General features: G+C 38.7%; 1 protein-coding gene across 2 annotated transcripts in view; it reads left to right on the top strand.

Annotated features, from left to right (window-relative positions):
- The window catches only part of TMTC2 (transmembrane O-mannosyltransferase targeting cadherins 2), a 441683-nt gene that overhangs the window by 404515 nt on the left and 14757 nt on the right, over positions 1–22411 (top strand). The window lies entirely within an intron of this gene.

Below are 22411 nucleotides of genomic sequence, written 5' to 3'. Positions count from 1 at the left end.
GATCCACCTCTGTGGCTTTGCAGGGTTTAGCTCAGAGGCTGCTATCACAGGTCTTTGTATACCTGTGCCTTTTCTGAGGACCAGAGTGCAGTCTCCTGTTGGATCTACCAATCTGGGGTCTAGAGGGCAATGATCTCCTTCCCACAGCTCCACTAGGCAGTGAGGGATTCTGTGTAGAGGCTCCAACTCCACATTTCCCCTTGGCACTTCTCTAGTAGAGGGTCTCTGTAAGGGCCCTACTCCTGCAGCAGGCTTCTGCCTGGACACCCAGGCTTTCTCATATATCCTCTGAAATCTAGGTACAGGCTGCCAAGCTTTTCCTCCTGCACTCTGCTTCCCTGCAGGCTTAACACTATGTGGAAGCTGCCAAAGCTTACAGCTTGCATTCTCCAAAATAGCAGCTTAAGCTGTACCTGGGCCCCTTTAAGCAAAGGCTGGAACCAGAGCAGCTGGGATGCAAGGAGCAGTCTCCCAAGGCTGCTCAGGGAAATGGAGTTCTGGGCATGGCTCCTGAACCCAGTCTTTCCTCCTAGGATTATGAGCCTGTGATGAGAGGAGCTGCTCTGAAGGTCTCTTTTCCCCATTGTCTTGGATACTAGCACTTGGCTCCCTTTTGGTTCAGTAGATATCTCCAGCAAGTGGTTGTTCCACAGTCAGCTTGAATTTCTCTCCCAAAAAAACCTTTTTCTTTCTCTGTCACATGGCCAGGCTGCAAAATGTGCAAACTTTTATGCTCTGCTTCCTCTTTAAATGTAGCTTCCAACTTTATGTCATTTCTTTACTCCTGTGTCAGACAGTAGGCTGTTAGAAGCAGCCAGACCAACTGTTAGAAGCAGCCAGACCACTTCTTGAACACTTGACTGCTTAGAAGTTTCTTCTGCCAAGCAGCCAGACCACTTCTTGAACACTTGACTGCTTAGAAGTTTCTTCTGCCAGATACCCTAAGTCATTATTCTGAAGTTCAAATTTCACGGATTTCTAGGACATGGACACAGTACAGTCATAACAATGGTGACCTTTGCTCCAGTTACCAATAAGTTCCTCATTTACATCTGAGACCTCAGCGGCCTGGACTTGACTGTCCATATTACCATCAGCAGTTTGGTGACAATCATCTAACTAGTTTCTAAGAAATTCCCAAACTTTCCCTCATCTTCCTGTCTTTTTCTGAGCCCTCCAAACTCTTCCAAACTCTGCCCGTTACCAAGTTTCAAAGCTGCTTCCATATTTTCAGATATCTTTATAGCAATACCCCTTCCTTGTTACCAGTTTTCTGTGTTAGGCCATTCTTGCATTGCCATAAAGAAATACCTAAGATGGGCGAATTCATAAAGAAAAGAGATTTAATTGGCTCACAGTTCTGCAGGCTGCACGGAAGCATGGTGCCGGCATCTGCTCCACTTCTTGGGAGGTCTCCAGGAACTTTTTCTCATAGCAGAAGATGAAGCAGGAGTTGGCACTTCACATGGTGAAAGCAGGAGGAGGAAAGAATGAAGGGGAGGTGCCCCCCACTTAAACAAGCAGATCTTGCAAGTACTCACTATCACAAGGACGACACCAAGCCATGAGGGATCCATCCCACGACCCAAACACCTTCCACCAGGACCCACCTCTAACACTGGGGATTACATTTCACCGTGAGATTTGGGTGGGGACAAATACCACCTTGACAAATTTGTCAAGGTGGTAGTATTCTCTGGCTTTTTGCAAAGGCAGATACAAATCCTGCTAAGAGAAAAGTACCCGCAATTTAAACCTGCTGAATTCCTCAGAGTAAGATCAAGCAATTTGTTAAAGAAAACACAGAAATCACAAGACCCCAAGGAAGTAATCAAGTTTAGACCTCTAAAGACTGCAGATAATGAAATGATCAGAAACAGAATATGGAATAGCATTGTATGAAATATTTAAGAAATATACAATAGAATTATCTTGAAAGGAAAAATATTGTTGAAATCAAAACTCAATGATTAAATTAAATAGGTAAGTCACAAATTAGAATATCAGATATATGTAAGCAAATTTCGTAGGAGGCCACACAGAGAGGGAAAATCAGGAATATGAAAGAGAAGTTAAGAAACTGAATATCAAAAGATCCAATGTCTATTTTCAGCCCCAAAATATAAAATAGTGAATATCTCAGAATTTTCTAGGGTAGTTAAAAGACACAGTTTGGGAGCCTTAGGCAGGCAGATCACCTGAAGTCAGGAGTTCGAAACCAACCTGACTAACATGGTGAAACACTGTCTCTACTGAAAATACCAAATTAGCTGGGCTTGGTGGCACATGCCTATAATCTCAGCTACTAAGGAGGCTGAGGCAGGATAATTGCTTGAACCCAGTTCCTTGAACCTCACTGCTTGGAGATTGCAGTGAGCCGAGATTATGCCATTGCACTCCAGCCTAGGCAACAAGAGCAAAACTCTGTCTCGAAACACACACACACACACACACACACACACACACACACACACACACAGAACTTAACTATGAAGACATGCAGTTAAACCAAGAGCACATAAAATGCACAACAATGAAAGATAGAAGACAATAGAATAATCACTTTAAGCTGTTAAGAAAAAAAGTCTGTAATACTCTCATCATTTAAGATTATCTTTCAAAATGATGGTGAAATAAAGACTTTTTAGATAATCAAAAACTGAAAAATTGCCTCCAGCAGCCTTTTACTGCAGAAATCCCTAAAGCTATACTTTGGTAGAATAAAAATAACTCCAGAAGGGGAATCTAAGATGTGACAAGAAATGGTGAGCAAACAAAACAGCAAATTAATGATATAAATTTAAATAAACCTTGTGTAATCTGATGACATGAATAATGTTTTGTGTGGTTAATGTTAGAGCAGAGGATGATATAGGCGTCTTGCCAGAAATACACAGTGTCCATGTACTCCCTTTTGACTGAGGATGTGTGTGTGGCTCAGGGGAACTTTTTCTCTGAGCATGTGGGACTTTGGACTCATGCCACCAGGGAAGCCCAGTGGAAGTGTGATCTTACAATAGAATATTTGTAAATGCAAATCTTTATGATATCAAATATATATAACTCATATATTAACATATGCCTTAGTCCATTTCTTGTTGCCACAACAGAATACCACAACCTGGGTAATTTGTAAAGAAAAGAAATTTGTTTCTTACAATTCTGGAAGTTGAGAAGTTCAAGGGCATGGTGCTGACATCTCCTCGGCTTCTGGTGAAGGTCTTCCTGCTGCATCAGAACATGGCAGGAGGTGTCACTTGGTGAGACAGAGGAAATGTGCTAGCTCAAGTCACCTTTCTTCTCTTTAAAAAATCATTAATCCCCTCATGGGAGCCCCACTTTGATGACCTTATCTAATCCCAGATACCTCCCAAAGACCTCACCTCCAATCAACATATGAATTTGGGGATTTCGTTTCCAACACTTGAAATTTAGAGGACGCTTTCAACCCACTGCAACAGATATGTATGTAAGTAAAGGTGGATAATAAAAAAAATCATAAAATTCATACCTATGAACATATAATATTAACTCCAAAACTAACCATTTTAGGTAACTTTTATCTACCTATGCACACCTTTTTCTATCCCATCCTTACGACCTCCCACACCCACAAGAGATAATCACTGTTTGAATCACCATGCTGAATCTTGATGCTTAGTCTGTGATATGATTGGGATTTGCGTCCCTGCCCAAATCTCATGTTGAATTAGAATTCCCAGTGTTGGAGGAGGGGCCTGGGTGGGAGGTGATTCACTCAACGGGATGGATTTCCCCCCTTGCTGTTCTTGTGATGGTTAGGAGATACGGTTGTTGAAAAATGTGTAGAACCTCCCACTTCTCTTCTTCCTCCTGCTCTGGCCATGTAAGACATGCCTGGTTCCCATTCGCCTTCTTGCTGTGATTGTGTTTCCTGGGGCTTCCCCAGCCATGCTTTTTGTACAGCCTATAGAACCATGAGCCAAGTATGCCCCTTTTCTTTATAAATTACCCAGTCTCAGTTCTTTATAGCAATGGGAAAATGGACTAATACAGTCTTTAAATGAAAAGTAATACTACTAATCATTAAGTACATAGTTCTTTTAATTTACTTGATTTATAAATTAATTAATTAATTATTTAAAAATCTACCAAATAGACACCAAGTAAAAATGTGATCAGTATTATTTTTAGCTAGCCACCAAAGTACAGGAAAAATTAACATTATAAAATGTGAACTACAAGACGACTGGAACAATCCAACAGTAACATTAATAAATGTGTTACTCATTTGTTAGAACATCTTAGGACCTGCTGTTTGTACTATGTTTGCTTTCTTGGTAAAGATCCCCAAACTGTAAGCAACAGCTGCTTCAGTGATTAAAGTTAGGTGCTAACAAGTGAAGATTATCTTTTAAAAGTTAACTTTACTAAGAAAGCTTTTTTAGCTCAAGTTTGTTCTTACTAATATTTATTAATGAAACTGTGTAATTTTCTTCCTTGGTACAATGAGGACTAATATCAGTCATGTTTTTTATCTCTGTTCATGTAAGTCACCCTAAAAAGCCAAGTTCTCTCAAATAATCTCTCATTCCTCAGAATCTAATGCCCGAAAGACTCTCTTTTCTCTGCATCACCAGTGTATCAGTTCATTCTTTGGGTAGGGAGATTTGGGTAGGGACACAGATCCAAACAATATCAACCAGTTACTCCCCAATTCTTGAAATATTTCACTAAGTTTGGTCTCTCAAGAAAGCTCTCTTACCAGGTAATCTCTTCCACAACACCTCTGTGATCTCATTTCAAACATCTCTTCCTTGACTACTATCTCCACCTCTAGTACCAACTTCCCAAATATGTCAGCCACACCCAGGACTTAAAGTCTGTGGAAATCATCAGTGTTTCATGGTTCTTCACATTATGACTCACATCCCTTTTTAGATTAAATTCTCACATCCATCATTATAATTGCTCTCTTACCTATGTAACCTCTACTTCCTTTGCCACTTTTTGCCTTATCATATATACTTGGCAAAAATCAATACCCAGTTAAATCTATCTCTGCCTATTCCATGCCTGCATCTTGAAGCTAAACATGACTAAAGAAAAATATGACTCACTTTAAATCCTTATCAGTAACCTCATGTGAGTCCTCAAAGCTGGGTGGCAATTGTACTATAGTTTTCTAAACCGCTGTATCTCAGCATTTTTCTAGACATTTATTCATACCTTATTCTCAGCTCTAAAAGTTCTAGTCTCTCTTCCCCTGTCATAATACTCAGCTGATGAGCTTGCTTTTCTGTCACTGAGGATATAGAAGTAATCACAGAGAACTTCCAGCAGCTTCCATCATTACATCTAACCATCTATTAACATCTACAATGCTACATTTCCTTCTGTTATTCTAGATAAATTATTCATGCTTCTAACTCAAACCAGCCTCTTCATTTCTTCACTAGATGCCTTTGGTCTTCACTACTAAAGGACACTACTTCAGCAGTTATACTTCCTCTTCCTCTCTTTCTGTCACTGTCGCTCCAGAATTAACAAATGTTTCCTCTCTGCCAGATTTTTCCAATCAGCATTTAAATATATTATTTCTACTAAAATTGAACAGCAAAAAGCCTCTCAAGCTAATTTCTCCTTCTAAATACCCCTCAATTTTTCTCCATCTCTTTATAGCTTTGCATTTTCATTTCAGCCCACTCAGACATGTTATGTCACCAAAACTGCTCTTACCCAAGTTCCTAGACTTTGACTAGTAAGTACAACACTCAGCATCGTTAGATCCATTTGTTCTCAGTTTTAATTTTATTTGTCCTGTCAGCAGCATTTGACACAGATGATTAATCATTCCTCCCGGAAACATTTTTTTCCCTTAGTTTCCAGAAACTTCTCTCCTTTGTGACCACCTAACTCCACTGCCTATTGCCCTTTACTCCCTTGGCTGATTCTTTTCCATCAGTCCAATATCTTTAACCTGGGAATTCTCTTTAACCCACTTCACACCCAAACTCTCAGGGATCTTGCCCTCTTTCATGGCATTAAGTGACATTGAGACACTGATGACTTTCAACCTTATCTCCCACCCAGGTCTTTTTCTTGGAATCCAAACTAATCTGCCCAATGTCTGCTTAGTGTCTTCATATGTCGAGGCCTGTCAGGCTACTAAACTGAATTCCTGATCATCCTCCCACACCTTCCCTTCCCATGGTCTTTCCCATTGCAATAAATGGCTTCATTCTTCCAATTTTGTAAACCAACCTCCACTGCTGCTATCCTGGTCAAAATACATTACCATCACCACTGACCTATAATTTATAATATAGTTTTATAAACCAACTTCCACTGCTGCTATCCTGGTCAAAAGACATTGCCATCACCACTGACCTATAATTTATAATAAAGTTTTATAAGCCAACTTCCACGGCTACTATCCTGGTCAAAAGACATTACTGTCACCACTGACATATAACACTGAAATATGCTCCTTCTTCCTTAATGTGCTTTTAACACATCCCTCAAAGTGACCCTTTGAAGGCATGTCCAATGATGCACTTTGTGCAACTCACTTTCTCACTTCTTCAGTTCTTCACTCAAAGGCCATCTTCTCCTAAGACTTTTCTAGATCTTTCCATTTAATGTTGTAAACTAGGGTCCAGCAAAATTTTGTTGTAATGGGCCACATGGTAAATATTTCAAATTTTGTAGCCATAAGCTCTCTGTTGTAGTTTCTCAGCTCTGTTTTTGTAGCATAAAAGTAGTAATAGACAGTACATATATGATAAGTGTGGTTATGTTCAAATACTTTATGGCCACTTAAATTTGAATATAATGCAATTTTCATGTGTCATGATGTGTTATTCTTTTCAGGGTTTTCACTCAAAAGGGTCAGCAGTGGGCCAGATGTGACCCACAAACTAGTTAGCTGACCTCTCCCATACCTTCTGTAAACCCTTTCTTTCTTTTTTTTTACCTTAGAGTGTATCATAATATAAAGTGTCACGTATTTTACTTACTTCTTTTTGTTTATTATCTATGTCTTACTAATAAAATACAAGCTCCATGAGACTGGGGTTTCTGACTCTATTACATACTGCTGGATCAATAGATACTCAGTCATTACAACATGAATGAATGAGGATTGAACAAATTACATTTAAAAAGGAAAAATTAAGAACATTGGGTATGATTGATGGGACAAATTCCATTTTATTTAAAAATTATGATCAGAGAACTGCAGGAGTGATACCAATTTAACTATTTACAGTCTACAAAAGGCTCCTTCAAGCTTGGGCAACATGGCAAAAACTCATCTCTATGAAAATACAAAAAAATTATCGAGGCATGGTGGCACATGCCAGTGATCCCAGATACTCAGGATTCTCAGATGTTGAGGGAGGAGGAGGTTTCAATGAGCTGAGATCACGCCACTGCACTCCAGCCTGGGTAACAGAGTGAGACCCTGTCTCAAAAAAAGAGAAGACTCTTTCAGTGACTTTCTTATTAAAATTTTCATCTTACTCCATTTTTTAAATTCCATTTTTATAAATTTCTTTTTCATCTCTTCTAAATCGTATTTATATATTCTGTTGTAAGAGGTACCTCGGTGTATCAATCCTCTGCTTCCTCTCCTCCCTTGAGCAGGTTTTACAGTTGAATAGACCTGAAGACTAGCCACACACACGCCTGCATCTCTGCTGGAGGTTGCTGCTACAAGAGAGCATGCTCATTTAGCATCCAAGACTTCATTTTTCTAAGAAATTACCTTTAATTTCTATATCTCCTGGATGAACCAAAGACGTTAACAAAGTTTTTAAACATCTGTCTTTTACTGAAGTAAATAAAAGTGTCAAATTATAAGCATTAGAGCATAGCCTAATTTCCATCAGCCATTTCAAGACAATGTAATTGGATTTAATTATTATATGCAATGGGCATTAAACATTTATGAAACAAATGGCCTACAATTTAATTAGATAGTTAGTGAAGTATTCGTAAGATACTTCATTTTAAGAATAACTATTATGTAATAGCAGAAAAGGATCTTGCCTCTGGTTTCTTACATAAAAGAATTGAAAGATATCCCTTCTTTGTCCTTCTAGAGAAGTGGTTTTCGTTCTGCTTGTTCAGACGTGAATCATAGGCAGAGGTGATATGTGGCCAGGCTTTGGTTTAGTCAAATATTAGATCACTATTTCAGAGTTGTTGCATTCCAATACAGAATTATGTTTTTTGAGTAGTTAAAAATGTCATTTTGTGATTTTGTAAACGTATTTGACACATACCTTATAATCATTATGATCTCCTAACTTGGTATTAAAGATGAGTCTAAAAGAAATCAGAGTGGCATCTGAGAATTAATCATTGGGTTTGAAATAATTTACTTTGTTCTGCCTTCTTTTTCAAGCTTGGTTTTGGTTGTTATTTGTGAATATGGGTGAATAAGTATGCAATAAATATATTCGAGGCCAGCAGTTGCATGGGCTCTAGGTCTGTGTGATTGCTTTATTAATTGCTAGTTACTTACTTGCTTCCTTTTTATATTTACAAGGTAGAACAAGGAAGGTAAGGACGTTAGGTTCTCAAAAATAGGGCTGTTCAAAGACGAGATAAGACATTGGTAGATTAGGTAAAATCTATGTAAATTCTGAATTAGATAAGAAATTGGAAGCTGTAACTCGGAAAATGCCATTGAGCCAGTCTTTAAAACCGTATTGATTAAAACCTGCTTCTTATAGATAAAACTTTAACTTAGGAGATACTAGATGCAGTCTGATTGTGGCTGTTTTAGATATTATTAGGAATAAAGGCAAAATTCGCAGTAGAATGGAGAGATCTTGAGGGTGATATGTGAACCTTTACTATGTGAGTAGCACAAGTTCTGCCATTAAACCTATCTTGATTCCATGAGCTTAGAAACACACAGCCATGTTTATTTTTGCATTTTCAGCAGGCATGACAAGTGTCATGGCTTAGAGTACAGCTTGGCTTCTGGTGTGTCCTGATGGAATAGTTTATGAAATTATTATGTGTGAAGACCTCGCATCATTATTTTTCCAGGCATGTATCAACAAAGTCTTGGCCCTATAAAAGAGCAAATAGAATGCCATGCATCAGTCAGTATGTTTCCATTTTACTTTTAGTCCCTGAAAGATTATAGTTTCTGGAGAAATTGCTGCACTCCTTCCTGTTATGTTTGATCTGGTCATCCACTTGCTTTGTGCAAGAAGGCTGTGGTAAATTCGCTCAGTGAAACATATTTCTTCATATTCATTCTGCAAGTGGACAGTTGCTGCTTTCTAATGTTTTGTTGAAATGTGATTCCTTTGAATGAAACTGTCACTTTTGCATTAATCCTGCCTGTTCACGCCATAGTCCCCATCTGCTTTGGAAGATGAAAAAGCATTGTCTCACGCATCTGCTGTGGACTGAATGTTTGTGTTCCTCCAGAATTCATACACTGAAACCCTAATCCCTAATGTGGTGGTATTTGGAGGTGGACCTTTGGGAGGTAATTAGAGTAGGTTAGGTCATGAGGGTGTGGTGTTCAAGATGTGAGTAAATCCCTTATAAACAAAAAAAGAAGAAGAGGAGGAGGAGGAGACACAGGGATTCTTTCTCTGCCTGCACACACCAAGGAAGGCCATGCAAAAACATAATTAGGAAGGAGACTCTCACCAAGAACCAGACTATGCTAGCAGACTGATCTCAGACTTCCAGGTGCCAGGAACTGTGAGAAATACATGTTTGTTGTTTAAGACACCCAGTTTTGAACCTCTGTTATAGCAGCCAGAACTGACTGAGAAACCATCTTTAGAATATGTGTGACTAACCCTAAATTTTTATTTAAATCTGCTATTTGATATCTCTGATATGATCATTTCCAGGATTTTTTAAAATAAGTATTTTTAGTAAATACTACTTAGGAAAAATCTGTAATTTACACAATATATAAATTAATATATCTCAGTTGATCTCTATCAGACAGCCATTTATTGGCAAACATAGACATTAATTAGAAAAGTGATATACATAGGTTAAAAAAAATTCTTCTGAATTTGCTTGTTGTGGCATCTGTTGAGTCTTTAATCCACTATGGCTTTATGTCCATGTACACTGTAGTATGTCTATACTTCCTGCTGTCTTCAGGTAGATATCTGTGCATGTATATATATGTATGTGTGTATGCATTTATATATAAAAATATATATTTACATATATATATCAGATCCATATGTGTAGCAAAAAATCTAGGGGAAGAAAGTGATTCTCTGCTTGTATCTTCCATGACAATTGAGTTTTTAAATATTATAAGTACAAATCTCAATTTTCAACGTATCTCTAAAATATATTTTAACAACAACATGACTATTCCAGTGACATATTCCCATTCCTTGGAATGAGCAGTCATGTATTATATATTTTTAAACTCATGCCTCACACATACACAGTTGGGTGGGCTGTACAGCTGGAAGTCCTTCTGTGTAATATGATTATGATTGAGAAAGCATGCACATGTTCCTCCTTCCCCTTCATGCTAAAAACAAACAAAGTGTAGAATGAATTACGTTGCTTAAATCGTAATTTGATTCAAAGGAAAGAAAAAAAGATACTGTGGGATTTTGTAGCAGCTATCTAGATTAGTAAGGGCAGATAGCTCTTGGTGTTTTAGAGAGACAGATGATGCTTGCCTGGTGTGCATATTCTTTTCTAAATTTCTTAAATACTGCTTATTTTTATTTTTCTATTCTATATGTACTTTGAGACTTCAGATATTTTATGTAGAACTTTTATGTACTAGTTTTACTTCAAATGATGAGCTGCATGCTTATTGCAAATTAAGATGGAGTACTGATTGCATTTTATAAAAACTGAGTGAAACTTAGGTGGCTTCAGTTCTAGGTTTTCCTTTTTTTTTTTTTTTTAAATTTTTTATTTCCATAGGTTATTGGGTAACAGATGGTGTTTGGTTAGATAAGTAAGTCTTTTAGTGGTGATTTGTGAGATTTTGGTGCAGCCATCACCCAGGCAGTATACACTGTACCCTATTTGTAGTCTTTGTTTTTTTCTTTTGAGACGAAGCTGCTGCCCAAGCTGGAGTGCGGTGATGCAATCTCAACTCACTGCAACCTCTACCTCCCGGGTTCAAGTGATTCTCCTGCCTCAGCCTCCTGAGTAGCTGGGACTACAGGCACACACCACCATGCGCAGCTAATTTTTGTATATTTAGTAGAGACACGGTTTCACTATGTTGACCAAGCTGGTCTCGAACTCCTGACCTTGTGATCTGCCCATCTCGGCCTTTTTATTTGTAGTCTTTTATCCTTCACTCCCTTCCCACCCTTTCCCCCTGACTTCCCGAAGTCCATTGTGTCATTCTTACGCCTTTCCATACTCATAGCTTAGCTCCCACTTATGATGGGCATTTGGGTTGGTGCCACGTTTTTATAATTTCGAATTTGCCACTATAAACATGCATGTGCAAGTTTGTGTTTTTGTTTGTATAATGATATCTTTTCCTTTGGGTAGATACCCAGTAGTGGGATTGCTAGATCAAATGGTAGTTCTACTTTTAGTTCTTTAAGGTATCTCCACATTGTTTTCCAGAGTAGTTGTACTAGTTTACATTCCCACCAGCAGTGTAGAAGTCTTCCCTGTTCATCACAACCACACCAACCTCTACTATTTTTTGATTTTTTGATTATGGCCATTCTTGCAGGGATAAGGTGGTATGGGATTGTGGTTTTGATTTGCATTTCCCTGATCATTAGTGATATTGAGCATTTTTTCATATGTTTGTTGGCCCTTTGTATATCCTTCTTTTGAAAATTGTCTATTCATGTCCTCAGCCCACTTTTTGATGAATAGTTTGTTTTCTTACTCACTTGTTTGAATTAATTGTGGATTCTGGATATTAGTCCTTTGTCAGATGTATAGATTGTGAAGATTTTCTTCCACTCTGTGGGTTGTCTCTTTACTCTGCTAACTGTTCCTTTTGCTGGGCAAAAGCTCTTTAGTTTAAGTTCCAGCTATTTATCTTTGCTTTTATTGTGTTTGCTTTTGGACTCTTGGTCATGAAATCCTTTCCTAAGCTAATGTCTAGAAGGGGTTTCCTGGTGTTATCTTCTAGAATATTTATAGTTTCAGGTCTTAGGTTTAAGTCTTTATCCATCTTGAGTTGATTTTTGTGTAAGATGAGAGATGAGGATCCAGTTTCATTCTCCTACATGTGGCTAGCCAATTGCCCAAGCACCCTTTGTTGAACCGGGTGTTCTTTCCCCACTTTATGTTTTTGTTTACTTTGTCGAAGATCAGATGGCTATAAGTATTTGGGTTTATATCTGGGTTCTCTATTCTGTCACATTGGTCTATGTGCCTATTTTTATGCCAGTACCACACTGTTTGGTGACTGCGGACTTATTTATAATTTGAAATCAGGTACTGTAATGCCTCCAGATTTGTTCTTTTTCTTAGTCTTGCTTTGGCTATGCGGGCTCTTTTTTGGTTCCATATGAATTTTAGAATTGTGTTTTCTAATTCTGTGAAGAATTAGGTGGCGGTATTTTGATGGGGATTGCATTGAGTTTGTAGATTGCTTTTATCAATATGGTCATTTTCACAATATTGAGTCTACCCATCCATGAGCACGGGATGCGTTTCTATTTGTTTGTGTTGTCTATGATTTATTTCAGCAGTGTTTCGTAGTTTTCCTTGTAGAAGTCCTTCACTTCCTTGGTTAGGTATATTCCTAAATATTTTATTTTATTTTTATTTTTGCAGCTATTTTAAAAGAGGTTGACGTCTTGATTTGATTCTCAGCTTGGTTGCTGGTGTAAAGAAGAGCTACTGATTTGTGTGCATTAATTTTGTATCCAGAAACTTTGCTGAATTGTTTTATCAGTTTTGGGAGCTTTCCAGAGGAGTCTTTAGGGTTTTCTAGGTATGCAATCATGTCATCAGCAAACAGCAACAGTTTGACTTCCTCTTTACCGATTTGGATGCCCTTTATTTCTTTCTCTTGTCTGATTGCTCTAGCCAGGACTTTCAGTACTATGTTAAAGAGGAGTGGTTAAAAGTTGGCATCCTTGTCTTGTTCCAGTTCTCAGAGGAACGCTTTAAACTCTTCCCATTCAGTATTATGTTGGCTGTGCGTTTGTCATAGATGGCTTTTATTACATTGAGATATGTCCCTTGTGTGCCAATTTTCTTGAGGGTTTTAATCATAAAGGGATGCTGGATTTTTGTCTAATGCTTTTTCTGCTTCTGTTGAAATGATCATGTGATTTTTGTTCGTAATTCTGTTTATGTGGTGTGTTGCATTTATTGACTTGCATACGTTAAACCATCCCTGCATCCCTGAAATGAAACCCACTTGATCACAGGGAATTATCTCTTTTATATGTTGTTGGATTCGGTTTATAGTATTTTGTTAAGGATTTTAGCATCTATGTTCATCAAGGATATCAGTCTGTAGTTTTCTTTTTTAGTTGTGTCCTCTCCTGGTTTTGGAATTAGGGTGATGATACTGGCTTCACAGAATGAATTAGGGAGGGTTCCTTCTTTCTCTATCTTGTGTCAATAGGATTGGTATCAAATCTTCTTTGAACATCTGGTAGAATTCTAATGTGAATTTGTCTGGACTTGGACTTTTTTTTTTTGTTGGTAATTTTTAAATTACCATTTCAGTCTCGCTGCTGGTTATTGGGCTATTCAAAGTATCTAATTCTTCCAGATTTAAACTAGGATGGTTGTATCTTTCCAGGAATTTATCCATCTCTTCTAGGTTTTCTAGTTTATGTGCATAAAGGTGTTCATAGTAGCCCTGAATGTTATTTTCTATTTCTGTGGTGTCAGTTGTAATATCTCCCATTTCATTTCTTATTGAGCTTATTTGGATTTTCTCTTTTCTTGGTTAATCTTGCTAATGATCTATCAATTTTATTTATTTTTTCAAATAACCAGTGTTCTGTTTCATTTATCTTTTATATTTTTTGTTTCCATTTCATTTACTTCTGCTCTTATCTTGGTTATGTCATTTCTTCTGCTGGGTTTGGGTTAGGTTTGTTCTTTTTTCTCTAGTTCCTTGAGATGTGACCTTAAATTGTCTGTCTTTGCTCTTTCAGACTTCTTGATATAAGTGTTTAGGGCTATGAGCTTTCCACTTAGCACCACTTTAGCTGTATCCCAGAGTTTTTGGTAGATCGTGTCACTATTGTTATTCAGTTCGAAGAATTTTTTAATTTTCATCTTGATTTCATTTTTGACCCAGTGATCATTTTGAAGCAGGTTATTTAATTACCTTGTATTTGCATGGTTCTGAAGATTCCTTTTGGAGTTGATCTCATTTTATTCCACTGTGCTCTGAGAGGGCTTGATATAATTTCAATTTTCTTAAATTTATTGAGGCTCATTTTGTGGGCTATCATATGGTCTATCTTGGAGAAAGTTCCATGTGCTGTTGAATGCAATGTATATCTTGCAGTTGTTGGATGGAATGTTCTGTATGTATCTGTAAAGTCTGTTTGTTCCAGGGTATAGTTTAAATCCATTGTTTTGTTGCTGTTGTTGTTGACTTTCTGTCTTGACTTGTCTAGTGCTGTCAGTGGAGTATTAAGTCCCCCCACTATTACTGTGTTACTGTCTATCTCATTTCTCAGGTCTAGTAGTAATTGTTTTATAAATTTGGAAGCTCAGTAGAAGTGCATATATCATATATGTTTACGATTGTGATATTTTCCTGTTGAACAAGGCCTTTTATCATTATATATTGTCCCTCTTTGTATTATTTAACTGCTGTTCTTTAAAGTTTGTTTTGTCTGATTTAAGAATAGCCACTCCTGCTCACTTTTGGTGTTCATTTGTATTAAATGTCTTTTTCTACCCCTTTACCTTAAGTTTATACAAGTCCTTATGTGTTACGTGAGTCTCGTAAAGGCAGTAGATGGTTGGTGAATTCTTATCCATTCTGCAATTCTCTGTCTTTTAAGTGGAGCAGTTAGGCCATTTACATTCAACGTTAATATTGAGATGTGAAGTACCATTCCATTCATCATGCTATTTGTTGCCTGTGTAGTTTGTTTTTGTTTTTTGCCTTGCTTTTTAACTTGTATTTTGTTTTATAGGTTCTGTGAGATATATGCTTTAAAGAGGTTCTGTTTTGGTGTGTTTTCAGGATTTGTTTCAAGATTTAGATCTCCCTTTAGCAGTTCTTGGTAGTGGTAAATTCTCTCAGCATTTCTTTGTCTGAAAAAGATTATATCTTTCCTTCATAGATGAATATTAGTTTCGCTAGATACAGAATTCTTGGCTGATAATTGTTTTTTTTTGAGGAGGCTGAAGATAGGGCCCCAAGCCCTTCTAGCTTGGAGGGTTTCTGCTGGTAAATCTGCTGTTAATCTGATAGGTTTTCCTATATAGGTTACCTGGTAGTTTTGTTTCACAGCTCTTAAGATTCTTTCCTTCCTTTAACTTTAAATATCCTGATGACAGTGTGCCTAGGCGATGATCTTTTCATGATGAATTTCCTAGGTATTCTTTGTGCTTCTTGTATTTGGTTGTCTAGGGTCTCTAGCAAGGTCAGGGAAGTTTCCTTGATTATTGCCCCAAATATGTTTTCCAAATGTTTAGATTTATCTTCTTCCTCAAAAACACTGATTATTCTTAGGTTTGGTTGTTTAACATAATCCCAGACTTCTTGGAGGGTTTGTTCATTTTTTTTTTTTAATTGCATTTTAGGTTTTGGGGTACATGTGAAAAACATGCAAGGTTGTTGCATAGGTGCATACGTGGCAGTGTGATTTGCTGCCTCCCTCCCCTTCACCTATATCTGGCATTTCTCCCCATGCTATCCCTCCCCAACTCCCCACCCCCCCGCTGTCCCCCTTCCCCCCCAACAGACCCCCGTGTATAGTGCTCCCCTCCCTGTGTCCATGTGTTCTCCTTGTTCAACACCCGCCTATGAGTGAGAACATGTGGTGTTTGATTTTATTCTTTTTTCTTGGTCTTTATTGGAGTGGGTTAATTCAAAGACTTTGTCTTTGAGCTCTAATTCTGTTTCTTCTATTTGTTCAGTTCTATTGCTGAGACTTTTCAGAGCATTTTGCATTTCTGTAAATGTCCTTGTTTCCTGAAGTTTTAATTGTCTTTTATTTATGCTATCTATTTCATTGATTATTTCTCCTTCACTTCTTGGATTTTTTTTTTTTTTTTTTTTTTTCAATTTCCTTACTTTGGGCTTCATTTTTTTTTCTGGTGCCTCCCTAATTAGCTTAACAACTAACCTCCTGAATTCTTTTTCAGGTAATCGGGGATTTCTTCTTGGTTTAGATCCATTGCTGGTGAGCTAGTGTGATTTTTTGGGGGATGTTAAAGAGCCTTGTTTTGTCGTATTACCAGAGTTCGTTTTCTGGTTCCTTCTCATTTGTGCTGGCTCTGTCACGGGGAGAGTCTAGAGCTTAAGGTTGTTGTTCAGATTCTTTTGTCTCATGGAATGTTCCCTTGATGTAGTACTCTCCTCCTTTTCCTATGGATGTGGCTTCCTGAGAGCCGAGCTATTGTTATCCATTTTCTGGATCTAGCCACCCAGCAAGTCTACCAGGCTCCATGCTGGTACTGGGTGTTGTTTGCACAGCATCCTATGATGTGCACCATCTGTGGGTCTCTCAGCTGTGGATACTAGCACCTGTTCTGGTGGAGGTGGTAGGGGCGTGCTGAAATGGACTATTTGAGGGTTCTTAGCTTTGGTGGTTTAATGCACTCTTTTTGTACTGTTTGGCTTCGTGGATGTGGCACTTTCCAGAGAGCATCAGCTGTGGTAGTATTGGGAGGAACAGGTGGTGGGCGGGGCCCTAGAACTCTTAAGAGTATATGCCCTTTGTCTTCAGCTACCAGGGTGGTTAGGGGAGGACCATTGGTAGGGGGCAGTGCTAGGCATTTCTGAGCTCAGACTCTCCTCGGGCAGGTCTTGCTGCAGCTGCTGTGGGGCATGGGAATGAAGTTCCCAGGTCAGTGGAGTTATGTTCATAGGAGGATTATGGCTGCCCCTGTTGTGTCATGCAGGTTTTCAGAGAAGTGGGGGAAATCCAGCAGTCACAGGTCTCACCTAGCTCCCACACAATCCAAAGGGTCAGTCTCACTCCCACCATGTCCCCATCCCCAACAGCACTGAGTCCGTTTCCAGGCAGTAGGCAAGCAAGGCTGAGAACTTACCCCATGCTACCCGCTTCCCAGCTGTGAAAGCAAGTATGACTTTCCTTCTTCCCCTGCCTTTGGAGTCTGCACACCAATTTGTGCGCTCCCCTGAGTTCTGGCCAGGAGACTTCTTGATCAGTTCAAATTGTTACAAAATTCATCTGGAGATTTCCTTCTCTGGGGCCTTTTCCTTCTCCCTGGGGCCTCTGGCCATCCTCCTGAAGGACCCCTGTGAGTCCCGGCAGAGATGGCTTGCTATGGAGCCCAACGAGCGCACAGGGCTCTTTCTGCTGCTTCCTCTAGCCCTGTATTTCGCTCAGCTCTCTAAATTGACTCAGCTCCAGGTAAGGTCACAATCTTCTCCCTTAATCTAGATCTTCATTTTCGCTAGTGAGGGTGTGTTTTCGGGGATGGATGACCTTCTTTTCCTACTTCCACAATTTGGGCACTCACAGTATTTGGGGTGTCTCCTGGGTCCTGCAGGAGCAATCTGCTTCCTTCAGAGGGTCTGTGGGTCCTTTTGGGTTTCCTGATTTATTCCTGCAGTTGTTCTGGAGCAAACATTCAACAAGCGAGCCTCCACACACTGCTCTGTCCACGTCGGAGCTGCAATCCAGTCCTGCCTCCCATCTGCCATGAGCTCTGTCAGTTCTCTAGGTTTTTCCATTTGAGTCACGTGAAAGATGTTCCTGTGACATTAAAGACATCAAAAAACCCAGCTTTGAAATAGGATCATCTTCACTGAAGAATAATTTCTGGGGTAATATTCTTAAGTTAGTAGATGCACTTTAAAGTCTGTTAGAAATAACCACCACCTTTGAAATTGTTCTGTTACAGTCACTGTTTGCTATCCCCAAACCACAACTGTTGGCATTTTGATAGCCATAGAAATGTATAGCACCCAACACTGTGACAATCACACCCATCATAAAAGTTAAATGAACATTCTTGTAACACCCACTGGGACGAGGCAGACGTAGGAGGGAAGGATTGAGCACGCAGGATAAAATGTGTCTCTGACAAATTGAAAGTACTCCCTTTATACAGCTTTGTTGTCTTAGTTGTCATCTCTATCTGTTTTGTTTTATTCAAAGCTATTCCAAAAGCACAAATACTGCGTTGAAACTGAGAATCAAAATGAATCATTTCTATCATCTGTCAGAATTTGCCTTGCCATTGCTAGATTTCCTGTGTTGTTTCCCATTACAGTGTCTCAATTTGGTAAATCTTTTTGATTTATTCAAAATATGACTGTAGTCAAAATAAGACTACAAAGAACTGTCATTTCTGAATTGGGAGTGTTGCATTCTTATGGGGTTTTGTTTCATGATAGCATTTTGTGAAGATCGTTTGTTTAATTGTGTTAATCTATCTTGCATTTTAAGTAAGGATTTATTTTTTCATTTTGGTTTGGTTGGTGCCAGAAGGGTTAACATCATGACTATCACTGCTGACAGCTTAATCTCCAAACTAATTGAAATTCAGACTCCTCTTTATTAGGGGACTCTTCACTCCTGGTTCTGTTCTTAGCAGTCAGCTAAAAATGTTTTTTAAAGTAACAAATTGATTTTGATGCTACCCACCAATTTCAAAAGTTCATGTAATATTCTCACTCTGGGAGTCTAAGAGACTTGAAGCAACCTGACAATGCATCTTGTCTATTATTCTCATACCCATAAGGACATAATATCCCCTCTCCCTCGCAGCTCAGTCTTAGTATCTCCTTTGTAGACACACCTGATTCTTCCTTTGGAGTAGAATTTGTCTTCATGCACCGGACTGTAAGCTCCTTGAGGGCAGTGAATCCGTCCTCTATGTCATCCTCTTCTTTTTTTTTTTTTTTTTTTTTTTTTTTTTTTTTTTATATCAAAATATTTTATTTTCTTTTGGAGAAAGGTACTATATTTGTTATCCCTAAACTTTTATTTGCATAACAAGAAATGTTAGTATATTCCTGATGACTTTTAGAGGAACCAGAGTTTGTAGACAGAACATTCAGTTTTCATTGATTTACTGGCAAGCTATTCTTCCAGGTCCTAAGTAACTGTGGGTTAAGTTGTAAGAACCTCTGAAAACTTCACTTAATAGACTAAGGGTACAAATTTAAACTTGAATCCTCCCTTCTTTTGATTATCCATTCTGAAAAGCATAGTTTTCACAGCCATGAGAACCTCCTTGAAATGTGAGGTCCCTGTAGGATTCTTTACAAAATAATTATGCCCGCAATTTTATTATTGCAGTTCATATACACCAAAGCTGTAATTAACTGTACCATAGCTTGCTGACCTTAATGAGTTAATGCAGTCTCCAAATAAAATTCATGCCCAAGCAGTATCTTAGGCTCTGGGATGTTTTGGCTGGGTAAGATTGGTAAAATGTGAGTTTCTATTAAATATGCCTTAAAACAGTACATTTGGGATTTGGCATCTGGCTTCAGATCAGGTCTGACTCTGCTGTATGGAGTTGAGGGTTCTGCCTCAGGCCTTCATGATAGGGTTAGCACTATAGAACTATAGAATCAGCAAGAATTTCATTATTGCTTCAATGAAGAAAAACACTTTAGTTTCTATTGAGTTTATGGCACCCTGTCTTCTTTCTGATCATTTTTCCTGAAATAGGAGAATCCTGCTGTCTCTCCTGCACCTACAGTTATCTTCTTCCACCCCCACCTCAATCTAGTAATTTCTTTTTTTTTTTTTTATTGCATTTTAGGTTTTGGGGTACATGTGAAAAACATGCAAGGTTGTTGCACAGGTGCACACCTGGCAGTATGATTTGCTGCCTCCCTCCCCTTCACCTATATCTGGCATTTCTCCCCATGCTATCCCTCCCCAACTGCCCACCCCCCCACTATCCCCCCTCCCCCAACAGACCCCCGTGTATAGTGCTCCCCTCCCTGTGTCCATGTGTTCTCCTTGTTCAACACCCGCCTATGAGTGAGAACATGTGGTGTTTGATTTTGTGTTCTTGTGTCAGTTTGCTGAGAATGATGTTTTCCAGGTTCATCCATGTCCCTACGAAGGATGTGAACTCCTCCTTTTTAATGGCTGCATAATATTCCATGGTGTATATGTGCCACATTTTTCCTGTCCAGTCTATCATCGATGGGCATTTGGGCTGGTTCCAGGTCTTTGCTATTGTAAACTGTGCTGCAATGAACATTCGTGTGCATGTGTCCTTATAGTAGAACGATTTATAATCCTTTGGATATATGCCCAGTAATGGGATTGCTGGGTCAAATGGAATTTCCATTTCTAGGTCCTTGAGGAATCGCCACACTGTTTTCCACAGTGGTTGAACTAATTTACACTCCCACCAACAGTGTAAAAGTGTTCCTATTTCTCCACATCCTCTCCAGCATCTGTTGTCTCCAGATTTTTTAATGATCGCCATTCTAACTGGCGTGAGATGGTATCTCAATGTAGTTTTGATTTGCATTTCTCTAATGACCAGTGATGATGAGCATTTTTTCATATGTTTGTTGGCCTCATGTATGTCTTCTTTTGTAAAGTATCTGTTCATATCCTTCGCCCATTTTTGAATGGGCTTGTTTGTTTTTTTCTTGTAAATCTTTTTTAGTTCATTGTAAATTCTGGATATCAGCCCTTTGTCAGACGGGTAGGCTGCAAAAATTTTTTCCCATTCTGTTGGTTGCCGATTCACTCTATTGACTGTTTCTTTTGCCGTGCAAAAGCTGTGGAGTTTGATTAGGTCCCATTTGTCTATTTTGGCTTTTGTTGCCAATGCTTTTGGTGTTTTGGTCATAAAGTCCTTGCCTACGCCTATGTCCTGAATGGTTTTGCCTAGGTTTCCTTCTAGTGTTTTTATGGTGTTACGTCTTATGTTTAAGTCTTTAATCCATCTGGAGTCAATTTTAGTGTAAGGTGTCAGGAAGGGGTCCAGTTTCTGCTTTCTGCATATGGCTAGCCAGTTTTCCCAACACCACTTATTGAACATGGAATCCTTTCCCCATTGATTGTTTTTTTCAGGTTTGTCAAAGATCAGGTGGTTGTAGATATGTTGTGTCGCCTCCGACGTCTCTGTTCTGTTCCATTGGTCTATATCTCTGTTTTGGTACCAGTACCATGCTGTTTTGATTACTGTAGCCTTGTAGTAGAGTTTGAAGTCCGGTAGTGTGATGCCTCCTGCTTTGTTCTTTTTGCTTAGAATTGACTTGGCTATGCGGGCTCTCTTTTGGTTCCATATGAAGTTTAAGGTGATTTTTTCCAGTTCTGTGAGGAAGGTCATTGGTAGCTTGATGGGGATAGCGTTGAATCTGTAAATTACTTTGGGCAGTATGGCCATTTTCACAATATTAATTCTTCCTAACCATGAACATGGAATGTTTCTCCATCTGTTTGTGTCCTCTCTTATTTCGTTGAGCAGTGATTTGTAGTTCTCCTTGAAGAGGTCCTTTACGTTCCTTGTTAGTTGTATTCCTAGGTATTTTATTCTCTTTGTAGCAATTGTGAATGGCAGTTCGTTCTTGATTTGGCTCTCTTTAAGTCTGTTATTGGTGTATAGGAATGCTTGTGATTTTTGCGCATTGATTTTGTATCCTGATATTTTGCTGAAGTTGCTTATCAGTTTCAGGAGATTTTGGGCTGAGGTGATAGGGTCTTCTAGATATACAATCATGTCGTCTGCAAATAGAGACAATTTGACTTCCTCCTTTCCTAATTGAATACCCTTTATTTCTTTTTCTTGCCTGATTGCTCTGGCTAGAACTTCCAGTACTATATTGAATAGGAGTGGTGAGAGAGGGCATCCTTGTCTAGTGCCGGATTTCAAAGGGAATGCTTCCAGTTTTTGCCCATTCAGTATGATATTGGCTGTCGGTTTGTCATAAATAGCTTTTATTATTTTGAGATACGTTCCTTCGATACCTAGTTTATTGAGGGTTTTTAGCATAAAGGGCTGTTGAATTTTGTCGAAGGCCTTCTCTGCATCAATTGAGATAATCATGTGGTTTTTGTCTTTGGTTCTGTTTATGTGGTGAATTACATTTATAGACTTGCGTATATTGAACCAGCCTTGCATCCCCGGGATGAATCCTACTTGATCATGGTGGATAAGCTTTTTGATGTGCTGTTGTAATCGGCTTGCCAGTATTTTATTGAAGATTTTTGCATCTATGTTCATCATGGATATTGGCCTGTAGTTTTCTTTTCTTGTTGAGTCTCTGCCGGGTTTTGGTATTAGGATGATGTTGGTCTCATAAAATGATTTGGGAAGGATT

Source organism: Aotus nancymaae, unplaced genomic scaffold (assembly GCF_030222135.1).
Source record: "Aotus nancymaae isolate 86718 unplaced genomic scaffold, 86718_ANA_hifiasm-v0.15.2.pri h1tg000016l, whole genome shotgun sequence".
In the NCBI taxonomy this organism is placed as follows: Eukaryota; Metazoa; Chordata; class Mammalia; order Primates; family Aotidae; genus Aotus; species Aotus nancymaae.
This window is presented reverse-complemented; position numbering and strand designations above follow the sequence as displayed.